The sequence below is a fragment of the Microcaecilia unicolor genome, chromosome 5 (genome assembly GCF_901765095.1).
Source record: "Microcaecilia unicolor chromosome 5, aMicUni1.1, whole genome shotgun sequence".
NCBI lineage: Eukaryota > Metazoa > Chordata > Amphibia > Gymnophiona > Siphonopidae > Microcaecilia > Microcaecilia unicolor.
In genome coordinates, this window is record NC_044035.1 from 141,603,089 (window position 1) to 141,621,445 (window position 18,357).

At 41.7% G+C, this 18,357-nt stretch overlaps 1 long non-coding RNA gene across 1 annotated transcript in view; it reads left to right on the top strand.

Annotated features, from left to right (window-relative positions):
- The first annotated feature begins 7,061 nt into the window (after nucleotides 1–7,061).
- The window catches only part of LOC115471197, a 54,438-nt gene continuing 43,142 nt past the window's right edge, over nucleotides 7,062–18,357 (top strand). Inside the window, exon 1 of the long non-coding RNA XR_003942296.1 lies at nucleotides 7,062–7,174. This is a non-coding gene — a long non-coding RNA (uncharacterized LOC115471197). The remainder of the gene's footprint in view (nucleotides 7,175–18,357) is intronic.

Here is an 18,357-nt window from a genome sequence, read left to right on the forward strand (position 1 = left end):
ATAAGATTAAGCAGCACAATTGTAACAGGTAGGGGGGGGATGGGCCTGGGTCCACCTGCCTGACGTCCACTGCACCCCCTAACAACTGCTCCAGGGACCTGCATACTGCTGCTTGGGAGGAGGGTATGACATTTGAGGGTGAAAATAAAAAGTTGTGAAACATCATTTTGTTGTGGTGGGAGGGGGTTAGTGACCACTGGGGGAGTCAGGGGAGGCCATCCCCGACTCCCTCTGGGGGTCATCTGGTCATTTAGGGCACTTTTTGGGGCCTTATTCGTAAAAAAACAGGGTCCAGGAAAAGTGCCCTAAATTCTAGCTACAAACGCATCCATTATCGGCGAAAGGCGCCCATCTCTGTTCGGGTGATAACCACGCCCCAGTTCCGCCTTCACCACGCCTCCGACACGCCCCCGTCAACTTTGTCCGCATCCGCGACGGAGTGCAGTTGACAGCGTCCAAAGTTCGGCTTTCGATTATACCGCTTTATTTGTTTTTGTGAGAAAAACGCCCATCTCCCGATTTAGGTCGGAACTTGGGCGTTTTTCTCGTTCGATTATAAGCTGGTTAGTACCCTAGGACCAATGAAGAAGGGTCCTCCATCTCACACAGGCATCGGAGCTGAAAAGATTACGAACGCTGGCTGGTAGCTGTTAAGTGCTATCTCTCAGGGTGTTGATGACAGGAGGTGCAGGCGGGGCCATGTTTAACAAACTTAGGACCCCTGTTACTAAGCTGCGTGTCTACGCACGCCCAAAGTGTGCCAAAGTGGAGTTTTTGACCGACTACCGCATAGCTCTTGCAGTAATTTCATTCTTGGTGAGTGTCCGATATGTGCATCTTAAAATTTTTTTTGTTTTCGGACGTGCATAATGGACGCATGCAGGACATTACCATCTGAATTCTTTACCGCTAGGTCAATGGCTGACGGTAAGGTCTCAGACTCAAAGTGAACGCGTGGCAATTTTGATTTTGCCGCTCGACCATTTTCGGCAAAAAGGCCTCTTTTACAGGTGCGCTGAAAAATGGATTGGCATGTGCCCAAAATCCACACATACACTACCGCTAGCCATTTTTCAGCGCGCCTTTGCAAAAGGATCCCTTAGACCTCTGTTTACAAAGGCGCTGTATAGGTACATTAATGTTTTTAGCGAACGTTAATTGCTAACATGAGTCTAACGCTAACGCGCCTATAGGAATGTATTGGCGCGTTAGTGTTTAACACGCTTAACTTTAAAGGCCCATTAAAAATGCTAACACGCCTTAGTAAACATACCCCTTAGGATGTGTCCGTGGCACAGCTCAGATCTGGTGGTTATCTGTTCCCCTATCAGCAGCCCTTCGAATAACTGCTCCAGATAACATCCAGATAATGTCATATCTTTGCAGAAGTTCTTGAGGAAAATTTTAAAAGATTTAAAGTTTCATTGAAGACTTATTTATTTAAACAGACCTTTAACGTGGATATTTGCTGTGAAGGTTCAGTACACTAGGGTCTCTGATGATGGTGATTTCCTGCTAGGAGAATGTTGTATTGATTGTCGGCTATGTATGTGCTGGTAGGTCTTTCTTTTTTTTTTTAATTTCTTTATTTATAATTTTTTGTTTACATCCAATAATATAAACTTGAAATATCAGCAATAAAATAAAGGTAATCAAATTACAATAACCTAAACAGGTTAAATTATACTGGAAAAAATAGTTTACATTTGTCCCCAATAAGTGGATCAAGACACTAGGAAATTTAAATCTATATAATTAATCAAAAATAAAACGGGAGGGGCTATGGATGTCTACAGCCGACGTTAACAGCACTGTAATTAGGGAAGCAACACAGTTGGCGACTTAACATTTTCTTTAGATGAGATAAATTCTAACAATTTCAAAGGGGAAAAAAATATATAGTTATTCATTTCAAAAGTTACAAAACATTTACAGGGAAACTTTAACAAGAAAGTAGCACCCAATTTAACAACTCTAGATCTATAAGAGAGAAATTCTTTCCTTCTTTTTTGTGTACTTCTTGCCATATCGGGAAAAATTTGAACTTTTTGTCCCAGAAAAATTTCATTTAAATGGCGAAAATAAAGTCTCAGAATATTATTTCTATCAAGTTCAAGAGCAAATGATACAATCAGCGTGGTTCTCTCAGTTACGAACTCCAGAGAGTTTTCAAGAAACTCAGTCAAGTTTAAACTTGGGGTTATCTGTGGTTGTTCAATCGGGTGTTTCGCTATCCCTGAAATATATTGGGTCCTCACTATAGGGGGATATCCCTCCATAGGAATCCCCAATATATCACTGAAATATTTCTTGAGCATATCCACTGCTGAGATTAAAGGTGACTTGGGGAAGTTCAGAAACCTCAGATTATTTCTTCTCCCATTATTCTCCAGATATTCTATTTTTCTCTCTTGGGTTTCTTTATCTTTAATCAAAGTAGTTGTTAAGTTCTTTAATTGTTTTACTTCATTTTCAATCACCTCAATTTGCCCTTTATGTTCTTGTACATCTTTAGTCAATGTTTGATAGGATTGTTTTAAGTCCTTAATTTCGCCAGAAAGAGAAACATTCATCTGCAGTAATGTCTTGTTCACCCCCTGGATTGCCTCCCACAATGTCTCCATTGTCACCCTCATTGGTCTCTTCATACCTCCAATATCCTCGGAAGGTAGATCCTGGGTTCTAGGGGCAGCGTCCAGCGTCTGTCCCCGACTCGTTGTTTCCATCACAGGAGTCTGTGCGCCGAAAGATCCTCCTTCCGCAAACAGCTCGGCTGCATTCACCAACTGCTGCGGTCCTGCCGGCGCCATCACACTTCCGGGTTGTGGAGGGGGGGTGGAATCGGGAGGACTCAGCGTCACTCCCTCAGCGCTGCGTTCGGTTCCCGAAGGAGTCGAACTCATCGAAGTAGGCATTCTTTCGCCCGGAGTCCTGACTCCGAAGCTCTCCAACGTCGTTTGCTTCAAGATTGGAGTCGACGTTGGCACCATGGAGGTAAGGGCCTGCGTTTTCCCCTTTCTCTTTCCCATTTTTTAATCGGAAAGAGAACTTCTGTCTGCTTTTACGATCGCTGGAACCGCGGAGCCCAGGGCTCACACAACCGTTAGCGCCGCCATCTTGATCCGAATCTCCTGCCTGCTGGTAGGTCTTTCCTATTAATATTATGGAGTTGCTTTGTTTCTTTTTATTTAATTGGGTTTTACTGTACTGTAAATCGCTTTGGTTTTTCGAAGTTAAGCAGTATGTTACATTTTAATAAACATAAACATGCCTATACTACAATAGTGCTGACAGGTACTAGAAACAATTTTATACAAATGGAAAAAAAAGGTTGGCACAATATTCTGCAATTGTATTTATGGTTTATCTGTAATAGCAGAGGCAACTCACAAAAGGCTCATTGCAACTGCCAGCTAGGAAGTGGGAGATGTACTCCCTAGGATTCAAAGAGTTCTCCTAAGCATATATAAGACCAACATGTGTAGTTATTTCCCATGTAAAACTTGATTGTATTTGTACCCCATTTGAATGCTATGGTAAAAGACCCCCTAAGTGATCATCCACAATTTGAGTCCTTGAAGAAACCTCACCCCTTCCCCCTCGCCTATCAGGACATACAAGAAGAAAGAGTTCCCTCTCCAAGATCCACAGACTCTGAAGCTGCAAATACACAATATGCCAGGAAACCAACTGCATCCTAATTACAACAAACCCATCTGTTTCCTTGCTTGATGAATGACTCTTTTTGTGCATGCAGCAACTGTGTGGGCCTCCTTCGTGGAACTGGAGCCACCCATAAAAGCCGCCATCTTTGGTGCAGGAACTGAAAGGATCTTTAGTGCAGGCTTGAGATTATCTGGGCAATCCACTTTGAAATGTCCTTTGCGCCCACACTAAAAAAAAGACCAAATGCCTCTTTTTTTTTTCTTGATCTCTCCTTTTTATTTGCCCCATTCCTTGTCTGATGCTTCATGACCCATCCTTCCACAAGGCCTGAGACAGTGTCATTATTGGTTGTCAATAAAGAGGGAAAAAAGACAAAATCCTTTATCTTTGTCCAGCACTCAGATCCCCCCTGGTTCAGGAGCCCACTTGCTCTCTCTTGTCAGTATGGAATAAAGTAGGCAAAAGAGAATTTTTTTTTTCTCAAAAACTCTTCTGCTCATCAATTCAGTTTCTCCCTTGGCATTACCAGTGGGGAGATACAACTAGATTCAGCCTCTGGCAGTCAGCGGCTTTAAAACTACTAACTGCCACAAGCTGAACATCAGGTGGCTTGTCTGTAAATTGCCCATGGACCCAAGATCAGAAAAACAAACTCAAAACCATAATATTAGAATATTTCTGTGAGCAACCTAACTAGCCCAGACATTTCTTGAACAGATTTTCTTAGAAAACCTTGAAAGCATATTTAGGAGACAAATTGAATTTGCTTGGTTATAAAATGCATATTCCATCTGTAGCAAAAAGAATTCCAGGGCAAACAAGTTAATAAACTGTATTCAAGTAAGATGTGATTTTCTAATGCTGAGTCTTTATGAGAAAAGCCTAAATTAAATAAGGTAAGGCATTTCATTTCAAAGTACTTTTACAATGTCCAAAGCCATCATTTTATCTGATGGATTGATTCAGCCCAATTTATTCATTTTTCTGTAGTACAAACAAAGTCAAGCAATGCAGTTGTGAACAACTATATAGAATTTTGTATACCACCATTCACAACCATCACATTGGTTTATCATTTCAAATTACAAGTTACAAAGGGACCCTTGTACTGAACCACCTAAACTTCCGGAAATCATTAACAACTCACCTGTTCATAAAGGCATACCCTTCTGATCCAACTTAAACGTCTGAACCCTGCAACACTACGAAATCAAAGCACGTAATGGATACAACACAACCCGTCCCCTCTATGATTCCCTATGTCTGTCCCACACGAAGTTCATTCTACCTCAACATCACTGTGTATTTGTTTTTACTGGAATTGGCGAAGGCCTCTACGATACAATGCAAGCCACATTCAGCCTGCAAATAGGTGGGGAAATGTGGGATACAAATTCAACAAATAAATAAACCTTAGCACGCGCTAATAGATATTAGCGTGCTCTAAGGGGTCCTTTTACAAAGGCACGTTGCGTTTTTTGGACACGCTAAAAATAAGCATGTGCTCCTCTGACCTAGGTTTTCCTTTGGGCTTTGTGTGTGTGTGTATGTGTGTGTGTGTGTGTGTGTGTATGTGTGTGTGTGTGTGTGTGTGTGTGTGTGTGTTGTTGTTGTTGGGGGGGGAGTTGGGAGTGGGGTGTTGTAGTAATGTTTTGAAAATTAGATGACAGGTTTCTGTCACTGCTGTTTTGTTTATATTGAAAACACTGAGATATATATTTTTGGTGCATTTATTGGTCAGTGTGATTTTCTCTGTTGAGTCTTCAATAAAATTGTTGCAACATAAAATAAACATGCGCTAAACACTACAGGTGCCCATATATCCCTATGGGCATTTCTAGCATTTAGCACGCACTAATCATTAGCGCGTACTAAAAATGCTAACACGCCTTTTTAAAGGACCCTTAAGTGCCATGTGGCCTATAGGTATAAAATAGGATATACCAGGGGCGTAGCCAGACTTCGGCGGGAGAGGGGTCCAGAGCCCAAGGTGAGGGGGCACATTTTAGCCCCTCCTGGCGCCGCCAATCCCCCCCAGCCATTATCAAACCCCCACCGCCACCAACTTTGATGACCCCTGCCGACGACCCTCTCGACCCCCCTCCCGCTGCCACAGCAACAGAACGAAGCCTGGCTGATCTGCAAGGCTTCGTTTTGTTTCTGTGAGTCTGACGTCCTGCACATACAACGTGCAGGACGTCAGAAACAGAACGAAGCCTTCGCGGGAAGAAGAGGACCTCCTCGGCTGGCGGGGATTGGGGTCCCCCGCCAGCAAAAGTAGCCCTAGGCGACGGCAGAGGAGGGTTGGTGGCGGGAGGGGGGTTGAGAGGGTCATCGGCAGGGGGGTCCAGGGCCAAATCTATGGGGGCCCAGGCCCCCCTGGCCCCACGTAGCAATGCCACTAGGATATACACCACAGAGCGCATGCTAATTCCGTTAGCGCACACTAAGATTTAGTACAAGGGCCCCAAAATAACTAAAATATATACACTATTTTGGTTAATTATATTACATTTATAAATGGGCAGAATTTTATTTTTAAAATTATATAGATATAGTAATGCAGAGTACAAATCAGTAGCACAGAATGGGTTATGGCAGTTTGCATCCCCAAGAAATCATTCTTCCTTCCTTATTGCCTCGGTATTTTAACTTGTCAGTCAATCTGAGGCTGTTCAATTCAGTCTCCATCATTTAAAGCGTTCTCTGCAGAGAAGGTCAGAAACAGAAAACAGTGGAATGAGCAGAAACACACACACACACACAAAAAATAGAGACAAGCAGAAAAGTGAAAAAAATGTCATTGAGAAAAGGCAAGTATTTTAAAGGAAAATAGAGAAAAGAAAGAGACTGGTTTGGCCTTTCAGTCTCAAAAACATTATCATTGCACTTACCGATTTATGATGGAATTACACTTTATTATTGGTTTTCTTTATTGAGTATTGGATTTCTGATGGAGCGGCAGCATTGTATAAGGGCTTCAAAGCAAACTAAGGAGCCTTTTACCAAGCTGTGCTAAAAAATGGCCTGTGTTATGACTAGCACATGGTTTTGCCCATGCACTGAGGCCACTTTTAGCACAGTTGTAAAATGGCCACATTCAGGGCTGGTCTTAGGCAGGAGCAACTGCACAGGGCCTCGCGCTTACAGGGGCCCCCGCATTTGTGGTCGGCTGGTCACATCCCCAGCATGAATTTTGCACAAGTTGCAAAACCCCATCCTGCCCAACCCCACTCCTGCAAATTGCCTCAGCTGCCTGCATACTTGCCAGGTTCTCCGCACCGCACCTGGCACAGTCACTTACTGTCCTGACACCTGGTCCGCTTAAGCCGGAACTTCTATCATGGCTCACCTCCTTCTGACCTAACTTCTCTCTTCCTCTAGGTCGGGCCACAGCAAAGGGAAGTTCCAGCGTCACCAGACCAGGCCTGAGAGTATGTGTGGGTTAATCAGCTCATCTCTGTTCTCCTTCTTACTGTGACGTGATGCTTGCAGCAGCACAGCACAGGTTAGTGATACTTGGCATTTGGCAATGTCAGAAGAATGTACCTTCTCCTGTCAATGGGGGGTGGGGCTAGGTGGGGGGGGCCCCACCAAACCAGTCTGCACAGGACCCTACACATGCTAAGACCGCCTCTGGCCACATTTTACATTTATTCAATTGATGGCCACAAGATAGTTTCCCAATTAGCATGTGGCCATTTTTTTACAGGAGCCCTTACTGATACCTAGTTACCAAGCGCTAACCATGTGCTAATCAGTTGACGCATGATAATGTTGCTGTGCTTACCGATTAGCGCTGGGCATGCTTAGTCTCCGCCCCAAGAATTTCACCAGCACTAAAAAATAATAAGTATTTTTTAGCTCGTGGGAAGCACGCGCAGATTCCAAAACTACCTCAGGATGCCTGAGTGTACCCAGCGGTAGTGCATTTTCCCACACGGTAAGTGTGCATTAGTGCTTACTGCAGCTTAGTAAAAGAGCCTCTAAATATGGAGAAGTCAGTTAGTTAGGGGTGCTTTTACAAAGGCATGGGAGGGCTAAGGGGTGGGTTGCGTGCGCCCAATCGTCACTACCGCTGGGGAAGTGCATGCACCCGGCAGTAATTCCAAGTTTGGTGCATGCTGAAGTTTGGACGGCTTCCTAAAGGAAAAGTCCATAGACCATTATTAAATGGACTTGGGGGAAATCCACTATTTCTGGAGTAAGCTGTATAAAATGTTTTGTACTTTTTGGGGATCTTGCCAGGTATTTGTGACCTGGATTGGCCACTGTTGGAAACAGGATGCTGGGCTTGATGGACCTTTGGTCTTTCCCAGTATGACAATACTTATGTACTTATGTACTTACCACTAGGTCAATAGGTGGAGGTAAGGGTTCAGGCCATAAATAGGTACACACTAGTTTTAATTTTAGAACAGGCCCATTTCCCGGCCCATTAAAAAATGGCCTTTTCCTAAAAGATGCGCCCACACTACCACAAGCCACTTTTTACTGCGGCTTTATAAAAGAACACCCCTTAGATTGTCACATGGGGAGGACATTTTTTAAAACCACTGACCAGAGTAAACAAGTATTTATAAATTGCCTTCGCTGGGAACTGCCTTTCTCAGCCCATTCAAATATACATAGTTTCCAAAACATGCATACTCCTAGCTGAACTGTGATGAAACATTCTCACAAACATGTTTAGGTCAGGAGAAGAAAATAACACCTGACATTTTGAGAAGTATGTGCATCTTTTAACCTTCCAATCGGCCCAGAGAAAACAGCAGGTGCAAACTACATGAGCAGTTTTCAAATGCGTACGTTATAATAATATTCAAAGATAGCAATGTGGGTATTTTTAAACCTTCCGTGTAATTTACAATTACAGAGGATATTTGACAATTACTCAATTTCCTCATGTTGGATTTAGTTGTTCTGCAGTTCATACTTCCCAAAAGGGTCTTTTTATTAAGCCATGGTAGGGCTACCTCGCAGATAGCACACACCAGATTAGCCCTACCACCAGGGTAGCGTGGGATCCCGGTAGTAGTTTTGAAGTTGGCATGTACAATTTCCCATGGTAAAAAATAATTTTCTACCATGGGGGGCATTCCCGGCGGTAATTAGTGGCACTGCCACATTGCCACATGCTGCCTGGTTACCGCAGGAGTAGCATGTGAGTCCTTACCACCTGGTAAATAGGTGGTGGTAAGGACTCAGGCAGTAAATAGCTGGGTGCTAATTTTAATATTAGTGCACGGCCATTTACTGTCCCATTTTTTTAAACTCCTTTTTCCCGCTGTAGCCAAAAAATTGGCCCAGCGAGCACCAATTTCCCATGCTAAAACTAGCTCAGGCCGCTTTTTACCATGACTTCTAAAAGGGCCCCAAAATGATTTACTGTTGTGAATCATTTGGATTCAGATTCAACACAAAAGGTGTAATGCTGGTCTTGTTTAGTAACAGCCTAAACACTGGCACTTTACGAAACAGCCAGTGTCAGCAGTGTTCCAGAAGAGAAATGATCCTGGGTTTAGAGTGACAGGTCGTACAAAATTGCTGTTGTGTTTATGCAGCATCAAGACAAGACGACAGCTTCGCACATTCATTAGCATGCATTTGGTTCATTAGTGTGTCTTAAAGATTCATTGTGCACAGAATTGATATAATGCATGTTAACGAACAAAGTAACTTGTATAAAACTGACTTTCTTTTATTTTAGCTTACACCTTTTCAGTGGAAGCCCGAGATGAGTTATATTCAGCTATCCCCAGATGGTTTACAATGGGGCTCATTTTCAAAAGAGAAAAACATCCAAAAAGTGGCATAAAGCAGCATTTGGGCGTATTGCTTCTCAAAACGTCCAAATCGGTATTTTCGAAATCCATTTTGCAGACGTTTATCTATGCAATTCATCTGCAGGGGCATGTTGGGGGTATGTCAGGGGCACGTCAGAGTTGGGGTTAGGGCAGGCTTAGGCTTAGCAACACTTGGACATTTTATAGCCATAATGGAACAAAATGGAAAAGTCTAGGGCTGAAACTTCAATGTTTTGATCTAGACCCATTTTTAAAATGAATAAGGCACAAAAATGTGCCCTAAATGACCAAATGACCACTGGAGGGAATCAGGGATGACCCTCCTTACTCTTTCAGTGGTCATTGGACCCCTCCTACCCCCAAAGATGTGAATAAAAATAGTACTTACCAGACTCTATGACAGCTTCAGATGTTAATGGTCGCTGCAATGGACTGTAGAGAAGGGGACCCAGGCTCATATCTCACTCTACCTGTCACACCTGTGGTGGAAAGTGTGAACTCTCAAAAACCCACCCAAAACCTACTTCCCCCAACTATACAGCACTACAATAGCTGATATGGGTGAAGGGATCACCACATGAACTTTATTGTTCATGTGAACATCACTGTATTTGTTCACACCAGAGTCTGCAAACGCCTCTCCGGTACTATGTAAGCCACATTGAGCCTACAAATAGGTGGGAAAATGTGGGATACAAATGTAACAAATAAAATTTAAAAATTTTAAAAAATATGTGGGTACAGTAGATTTTTGGTCGGTTTTGGAGGGCTCAGCAGACAAGATAAGGGGGTAATGGTGAGATGTGTACCTGGGAGCTTTTATATGAAGTCCACAGCAGTGCCCTCTAGGGTGCCGCATTGCTCTCCTGGGATGTCTGTGTGGCCAGTCTACTAAGATTGCTAGCTCCACCTACATCCCAATGGCTTGATTTTGTCATTTTGCACTTGGACGTGATTTTTTTTTTCCGAAATGGACCAAAAAGATAAATGCACAAATCACAAAAACATCTAGCATATGGCCATTTTTGAAAATAAAGATTGATGTTTTCATGCTTTGAAAATGGCTATATTTCCTATTCAGATTTGGGACATTTAGCGCAAAATGTCCAAAGAATTAATATTGAGAAAAGCCCCTCCATGTAATGTGAGACATTGAAGGGCTATGACTCACCCAAAGTCACAGGGAGCAGCAGCAGGATTTGAACACCAGTTTCTCTGGTTCACAGCCTTTTACTCTAAACACAGGGCTACACCTGTGCTTTTAGAAATGTTCCTATGTATGTTAACACATTTTATTTGAATGGCTAAGTGAAGCAACCTGGAAATAATCTGAAAATTGTGTAAAAGATCAAAAATCCAACAATGAACATATCCCCTTTCTCCCAAGCATATTTTTATAGAACAGTCAGTGTAGTATTTCAGTGGAGCAGCAATGCCATCATTAACTCAGAAAACAGAGGGATCCTTTTACCAAGCTGTAGTAAAAGGCACTCTGCACTAGCAGCGGGGTCCATTTATGTGTCGTGCTGAGGCCCTTTTTACCACAGTAGGTAAAAAGGGTGAAAAAATGGCCATGTGTTAAGATTTTACTTACCACATAGTCATGCGTTGGGGCGCACTTACGCCACCCATTGAGTTGGTGGTAAGGGCTCCTGTGCTAACCTGGCAGTAACCGGGTAGCAAGTGACACTGCACTGCTGGGTTAGCACCTGCGGAAAGCACCAGAAATGCCACACGCTGGGGGTGGAACAACCACCAGTGCCCACGCTGGGTCGGTGGTAGCTCCAGATTGGTGCATGGTAAGCTCATGGTAGACTTACTGCCATTCAGGGCTGGAGAGAGACACAATGCGGCCCAGGACAGGATTGGACTGCCACGCATTCCCCCCCCCTCCCCCAGGCCTACCACCCTTGCACCTGCACCTTTCTGTCTCTGAGTCACTGCAGTGCTGCTCCCTTGCTCTGTCCTCTCCTGTTCCAGTGCTCCTGTGTGCCAGGAGTCAGGGCCTGCATGATTGCATTAACTCGATATCACGTTAATGTAATCATCCGGGTCCTGGGTGGCACGCATGAGCAGGAGAGGACAGACCCAGAAGCAGGCAAGAAGAGGTTTGCCGGTGCTGGGCCTGGAGAAGTTTGCCCCCTGCACTCCTGCCCCCTCCTTTTGGCATCCCTGCAGCCACTTGGTAAAAGGGTCTAATCTAATCTAATCATCTATTTGTAGACCACACTAGTTCCATCAAGAGGTTCAAGGCGGTTAACAAAAGAACAACTCAGACAAATGAGGATCTACAATAGCATTTAAAAAAACACCATAACACAGCTAAAACTTATCAAACAAGAAAGTCTTAATTTTTTTTCATAAGGTCATATAGTTCATTTCAGAATGAATCCTTAAAGGAAGAATGTTCCAAATACGACTCGCACAGTACGAAAAACGTGCCTCAAATTGACGTTTGAGGCAAGTGCCTTTAAAGGATGGAGATTTTAATACAAAATGATCATTTAATCTTGATGGAAAAAAATAAAAACGGGGAGAAGTTATTGACAGTATTTCTACTCCATGAAGACAAGCCCAATAAAATGTTCTTTTAAAACTCCTGGACTGATGCCCTATGCCAAATCTGAAATAAAAGAAGACAGCATAGAAAGAATATGGTGGTTGCTTGTTGATGAAACTATCTTCTGCCATATAAAAAAAGTATTCTAAAAACTGAGGCAAGGAGACAGCTCCAAGGTGACAACTGGACAATTTCCTTCAAGGAACTTGATGCCTTCATTGTGATTCTATATGCCCAAGGTGCCCATAATACAAATAGCCTTTCTGTGGAGAATCAACTGTATGAAGTCCCAGATCTTTCAATCATGCTATATCATGAAATACATTCCAGGAAATGTTATAATTTGTGTGGTTTGACATAAAGAGGGGCATTTTCAATATGACGTCTAAGTCCGACTTTGAACGTTTTGTACAAAACTTCCAAAAATAGGAAAGAAGGAAAAATACAATACCATTTCAAACAAGGTTTTGTGCTTTGTATGGTTTTGGATTTGTTTGTTTTTTGAAACATTTAAAAAAAAGAATCCAAATGAAAAATGTAGAAAACCAAGCCATTGGGATGTCAGAAGGGCAGCATTTTTACTAGACTGGTCACCCAGACATCACAGAAGAGCAATAAAGCACCCTAGGAGGCACTGCTGTTGACTTCAAATAAATGCTCCCAGGTACACATCTCATCATTGCTCCCTTATCTTGTCTGCTGACCCCTCAAAAACCACCCAAAACCCACTACCGCCAACTGTACACCACTAAAATATCCCTTATGAGTGAAGGAGGAACCTAAATGTGAATACAATAGGTTTCTGCTGAGTTTTGGAGGGCTCACAGTTTCCACCAAAAGTGTAACAGGTAGGATGAAGTATGGCCTGGGTCCACCTATATGCAGTGCACTGCACTCACCGCTAGATTACTCCAGGGGCCTGCAAGCCTCTCTAATGGACCTGCGTATAACATCTGAGGCTGACATAGAGGCTAGTAAGTAATGTTTTTAATCACATTTTTTGGATGGGTAGGAGGTGGTCAGTGACCACTGGGGAAGTAAGAGGAGGTCATCCCTGATTCTCTCCAGTGGTCACTTTGGGCACCTTTTTGTGCCTTTTTTGTTATAAAAATAGGTCTAGCTCAGAACATCATGCTATAAAATACTTTAGTCCTGGACAGTTTTGTTTTGTTCTATTATGGCTGAAAAACGTCCAAGTCTTAGGAAAACCCAAATCCTGCCCTTAACAATACCCTGAAACGCCCCCTTGAGATTTGGATGCACTGCAGACAAAAAGCATGGAAAAATGTCTAAAAATAGGTTTTGTAAATACTGATTTGGATGTTTTTGTGAGAAAAACGTCCAAATGCTGCTTCATGCCACATTTTAGATGTTTTTCTCTTTCGAAAATCAGCCCCAAAGTCAAAAAGATCAAGAAAACATAACAGTTGATGAGCAGTTTTTTTCCTACCAAATCAAGGTGTCTATTTATCCGGTACACAGGGGACATTTTACCAAACTATGCTAAAAGTTGGCCTCAGTGAACCCTTACATGGGTCTTTCCCGCATGCTGAGGCCATTTCTGCCACAGCAATAAAATGGTCAAAAATCCTATTTGCTATATTAATGGCCATGTACTAATTTTCCCATTAGCATGTGGTCATTAGCATGTGAGGCCCTACCACCACCTATTTTGTATACATTAAGGGCTTGTAGTGGAAGTGAATTTTAATGATTGTTTTTCAACTCTGCCTTGACCAACCAGTGCACTTGGAGTCTGTATTTTTGATTAGAAGTAATTCTGTTTAAAAATGATTGTTTAACTTTGATTGTGTGAAAATAAGTTGGAATGTAGAAGATAAGACACAGCTCTAATTAATTTGGTATGTGAAAGGGGAGGTGGAGTCTGTTTCCAGTTCAGACTGGCGACCTAGACAGAGAAACATGTGACCACATTCCCACAGTATGGCTTGTTTACCTAAACAGAGAAATTCTCAAGCATTCTGTAACTTTCATTAGCTCTGAAAATGAGTTCTAAGCCTAATAAAAAAGGGAGTTTCTATCAGTGAAATTGGGCGCTCGTCTCTGAGTAACATATGAACTGCGCAGAGAACCATACTTCCTGGTCAAAGAAACTCCTGGCTTTCATTGTGAACAGCCCCCCCCCCCCCCCCAGCTGATGATAAGAGCCTGGATGATGTAATGATCAGTGATGGATGGATGTATATTATAGTGTTTTATTGCTTCTTTTCCTGGTCTAGGAACTCTTAGCATTGCTTAGATGTAGAGACCAGTGATGTAATGATAGTTTATAGATAGGTATTGTTTCTTTTTAGCTATATAGCTAATCATTGAGTGTATATAGCTTGATCATTGTATATATCTTAATCACTGTAGATTTTAGATCCTCTAATAAAGGTCTCGTTTCCCTAATACGAATCCAAAAGAATCCACAGTAATTACTGAGTAGTCTGTGTTAGTGAAGCAGGCTGTAAAGCCAGGGCAGTACAGGGCTCACTTGCTAACCACATGCTAATCAGTTAGCATGCAGCAATGTAGCTGCACTAAGGGGTCCTTTTACAAAGGTGTGCTGAAAAACAACAAGGTTTTAACCCTGGACATTTTTGCTTTGTTCCATTATGTCAGAACAATGTCCAAGTGTTAGGAATGCCCAAATCTTGACCCCATCATGCCCCTGACATGCCCCCTTGTGAACTGGATGCACTTCAGATGAACTGCATAGAAAAAGTCTTTACATGGGTTTCAAAAATATTGATTTGGGGGTAAAAAAACATCCAAATGCTGCTTTGTGCCACTTTTTGGATGTTTTTCTGTTTTGAAAATGAGCCCCATTTTATATCAGCACTCAGCAAGGCAGGTAAGCGCAAACACAGTATCTTTCAGAGACTATGGAGGTCTTTTATTAAGGTGCACTAGTGTTTTTAGCTCGTGCTAAAAATCTGATGGCTAGTGCACTTTGGTTAAAGACCTCCTATATCTTTGTAGGAAAAACTATCTGACATAGATTGTTAACATTTCCTCAGAGTGTGTGAAACACTGTAGAAGCTGCCATTTGCTGATTCTTATTCACTTGATGCAGCATTTAATTTTAAAAGGAGGATATGATCAGATGAGGAAACTATATTAAAAATACAAAGAGAAGTTGCAACAGTTAAAGTCTTCATGAGATGTGTACTCTATTTAAAAATTATATCTTGGAAGCAAAAATTAAGTATATTCCATGAATTAGAAAATGTCAAAGGCCAAACAAATGCCAGTGTGGTTAAAGGCTAAAGTGAAAGAGGCTATTAAAGCTAAAAGGGTAACTTTCAAAAAATGGAAATAGATAAAAATAGAAAAGAGCATGGCAAGTTAAATGAAAGGTCTTAATAAGGCAAGCCAAATAAAAATTAGAAAAGGTCTGCCATACAGCAAGAACTCATAGTAAAAACTTTTTCGAGTACATAAAAAGCAGAAAGTCTGTGAGGAAGTAAGTTGGATGCTTTTACTAAGCAACGCTAGCAATTCCCACACGGCAAATGAGAGGAAACCCATAGGAATTGAATGGGCTTCCTCTCATTTGCTGCGCCAGGAATCGCTAGTGCAGCTTAGTAAAAGAGGACCTAAAAGAGGAAGGGTTAAAGTTGGCAAATAGAGAGAATAAGGCCATAGATGAAAAAATTATGAATTCTTTGCTTTAGTATTTATGGAAGATTTGGGAAGTTATCAACATGGGAAGCATGATGGTGATTCAAGGAACTGAAGCAAATCATAGTGAATCTGGAAGATGAAATAGAGCAAATTGGCAAGCTAAAAAGTAGCAAATCATCTGGACTGGATGGCATATGCTATAGAGTACTAAAAGAACTCAGAAATGAAATTGCAGACCTATTAGTAGCAATCTATAACCTATCATTAAAATCAGCTATGGTACAAGAGAATTGGAGGTGGTCAATGTAACATCAATTAAAAAAAAAAAAGAATCAGACAGGAAACTGTAGACTAATGAGGTACAATGGTAGAGGTCATTTTGACAAAATAAAATCACTGTATATTAGGGATGAGTATTTGTTTTCATCAATATGGGAAATGACAAACCCATGTAAACTGCATGTCATTATCAACTGAAAATGAGCAGAAAAAGATACAAACATTTGTGTTTTATCATTTGCTGATAATGGTGTGCACTCTCGACAGGTGTGTACTGTTTGCAAAGAGGCAACCCCTTGAATATGCATGAAATATTGTGCATGCGTTCATAGTGCACACTGTTCCTGAAAGAGTGTACCCATTTTGCACATAGTGTGTCCTCTTTCAAAAGAGGGTGTACTCAATTACTTTTCTCCCATGATGAATAAGTAACCAAATAAAAATCAACGAAACACAGGAAATTACATGAAACAAACATTTTCTGGCTGCCCATCCCTACTGAGCATATGGATAATCACCGCTTAATGGTTAAGAACCAACATGGATTTATCAGAATGAAGTCTTGCCTTACTAACCTGTTAGAATTTTGTGAAAGGGTTAATAAACTTGTGGATATGGGTGAGCTGGTTAATGTGGCGTGGCATTTTAGAAAACATGTTCAAATTAGTATTTAGACATCCAAGTTGGGAATCTGAAGTTCTGCTTGTACCCTAGAATAGGATCCGCTGACATAAAGCCTGTTCTAAAATACAGTACACGGTAAAATGGACATTCATGTGCCAGTGACATGCTGCATACACATCCATTTTAGAACAACAGATGTCTAAAATATCAATGGGGCAAAACAGGAAAACAGCTCTGTGGCAGCATATGAACGTCTTTGTTATGAAATGGCAACATAGCCATTCATGTGCTAGAACACATTTAGAAACATAGAGTCCTACCCGGTCCCACAAGCAAAGTTCCTCTCACGGTGTCACAGGGGACCACACATACACCGCACTCACAGTTCCAATTCGCCTGCAGTCAAGTTGGGGAGTGGGTCAAACGGTCCAGAATGGTGCTGCTTCTCTCAGTCTGGGAGCACCCACTCTCACTCTTTTACCAATAACCACGCTGCACTCCAGTTGTTTTATAGAATGCAACAGAACTTTATGAGAACTTCTGCAACCAGCAGGTGAACACTTCAGAACTTCTTATATATACCACTGTGGTGAAAGGAGGCCTCGACACGCATGAAAAACATGCCGATGCCAGAGCAGGCCCCCTTTTTCTGTAGGTTGGTAAAAGGGGCACTGTGTGTATATCAACCAAGAAGATCATTATGATCATTACGATCGTTACAAAGTACCAACATACCAACATACCAATTTGTTAAATTGGAGGCGTTTCAAAAGTATATTTTTTTATATTGCTAGGGCCGCAATTCTGGAACAAGTTACCATCAGAATTAAGAGAGATTCATGAGATGGGTGATTTTAAAAAGGCTTTAAAATTACTTTTTTAGTCAGGTACATAGCTGTGAGCCGGAGGATGTTTTTTTTAGCACCGTCATGTATCGTATTGAGGAAATGAAGTATTGATAAAAGAGTATGATATATTGGGGACTTCATTATGTTTTGCATTGATATAATTCATTGTACAGTTTATGGCCACCATATTGTATTCAATCTATATAATGGGGTGAGTTACCTAGATCAGTCGGTTGAGAGTCAAAAATTAATTAGGTACTCAAAAAATCTATTACTTCAAGCAAGTACTCTTATCTTAAAGAGGAAAAGGCCTCGAGAAACCCCTTGACAGCTGAAAAAGTCAAACTGGGGTTGGACTTCCTCATCATCAAAACCTCTATGTACAGATTTTAAAATTGGCTAAAGAGTATTTAAACAAAACTTAGCTCAAGGGCGAGTCAGTTTCTGTGCTCCCTTGTTGATTAAGACCGTGATCATAGTCTTAATCAACAAGGGAGCACAGAGACTGACTCGCCCTTGAGCTAAGTTTTGTTTAAATACTCTTTAGCCAATTTAAAGTCTGTACATAGAGGTTTTGATGATGAGGAAGTCCAACCCCAGTTTGACTTTTTCAGCTGTCAAGGGGTTTCTCGAGGCCTTTTCCTCTTTAAGATGAGACACCATATTGTATTTACATGGAAAAGTTCTATTTATATTTTTTTTCAGAGTGCAGTGAAGTGAGTGCTAACCTGATGCACCGAGTCTCTTCTCTCCCTCTGTTTTCTTCTACTGTTTATTTGTTAGTGTTTAGTTTTTCGATCTGAGTGTTTTTTTTATTATTTTGTATGGTTTCTGTACTAGCAGCAACTGTAACCCAATGTGCCTTTTTAAAATAAGTTCCCAACAGCACAAAAATTCCCCCACACAAATTTATGCCGTTTTCAGATCAGGTGTCAATATGCAT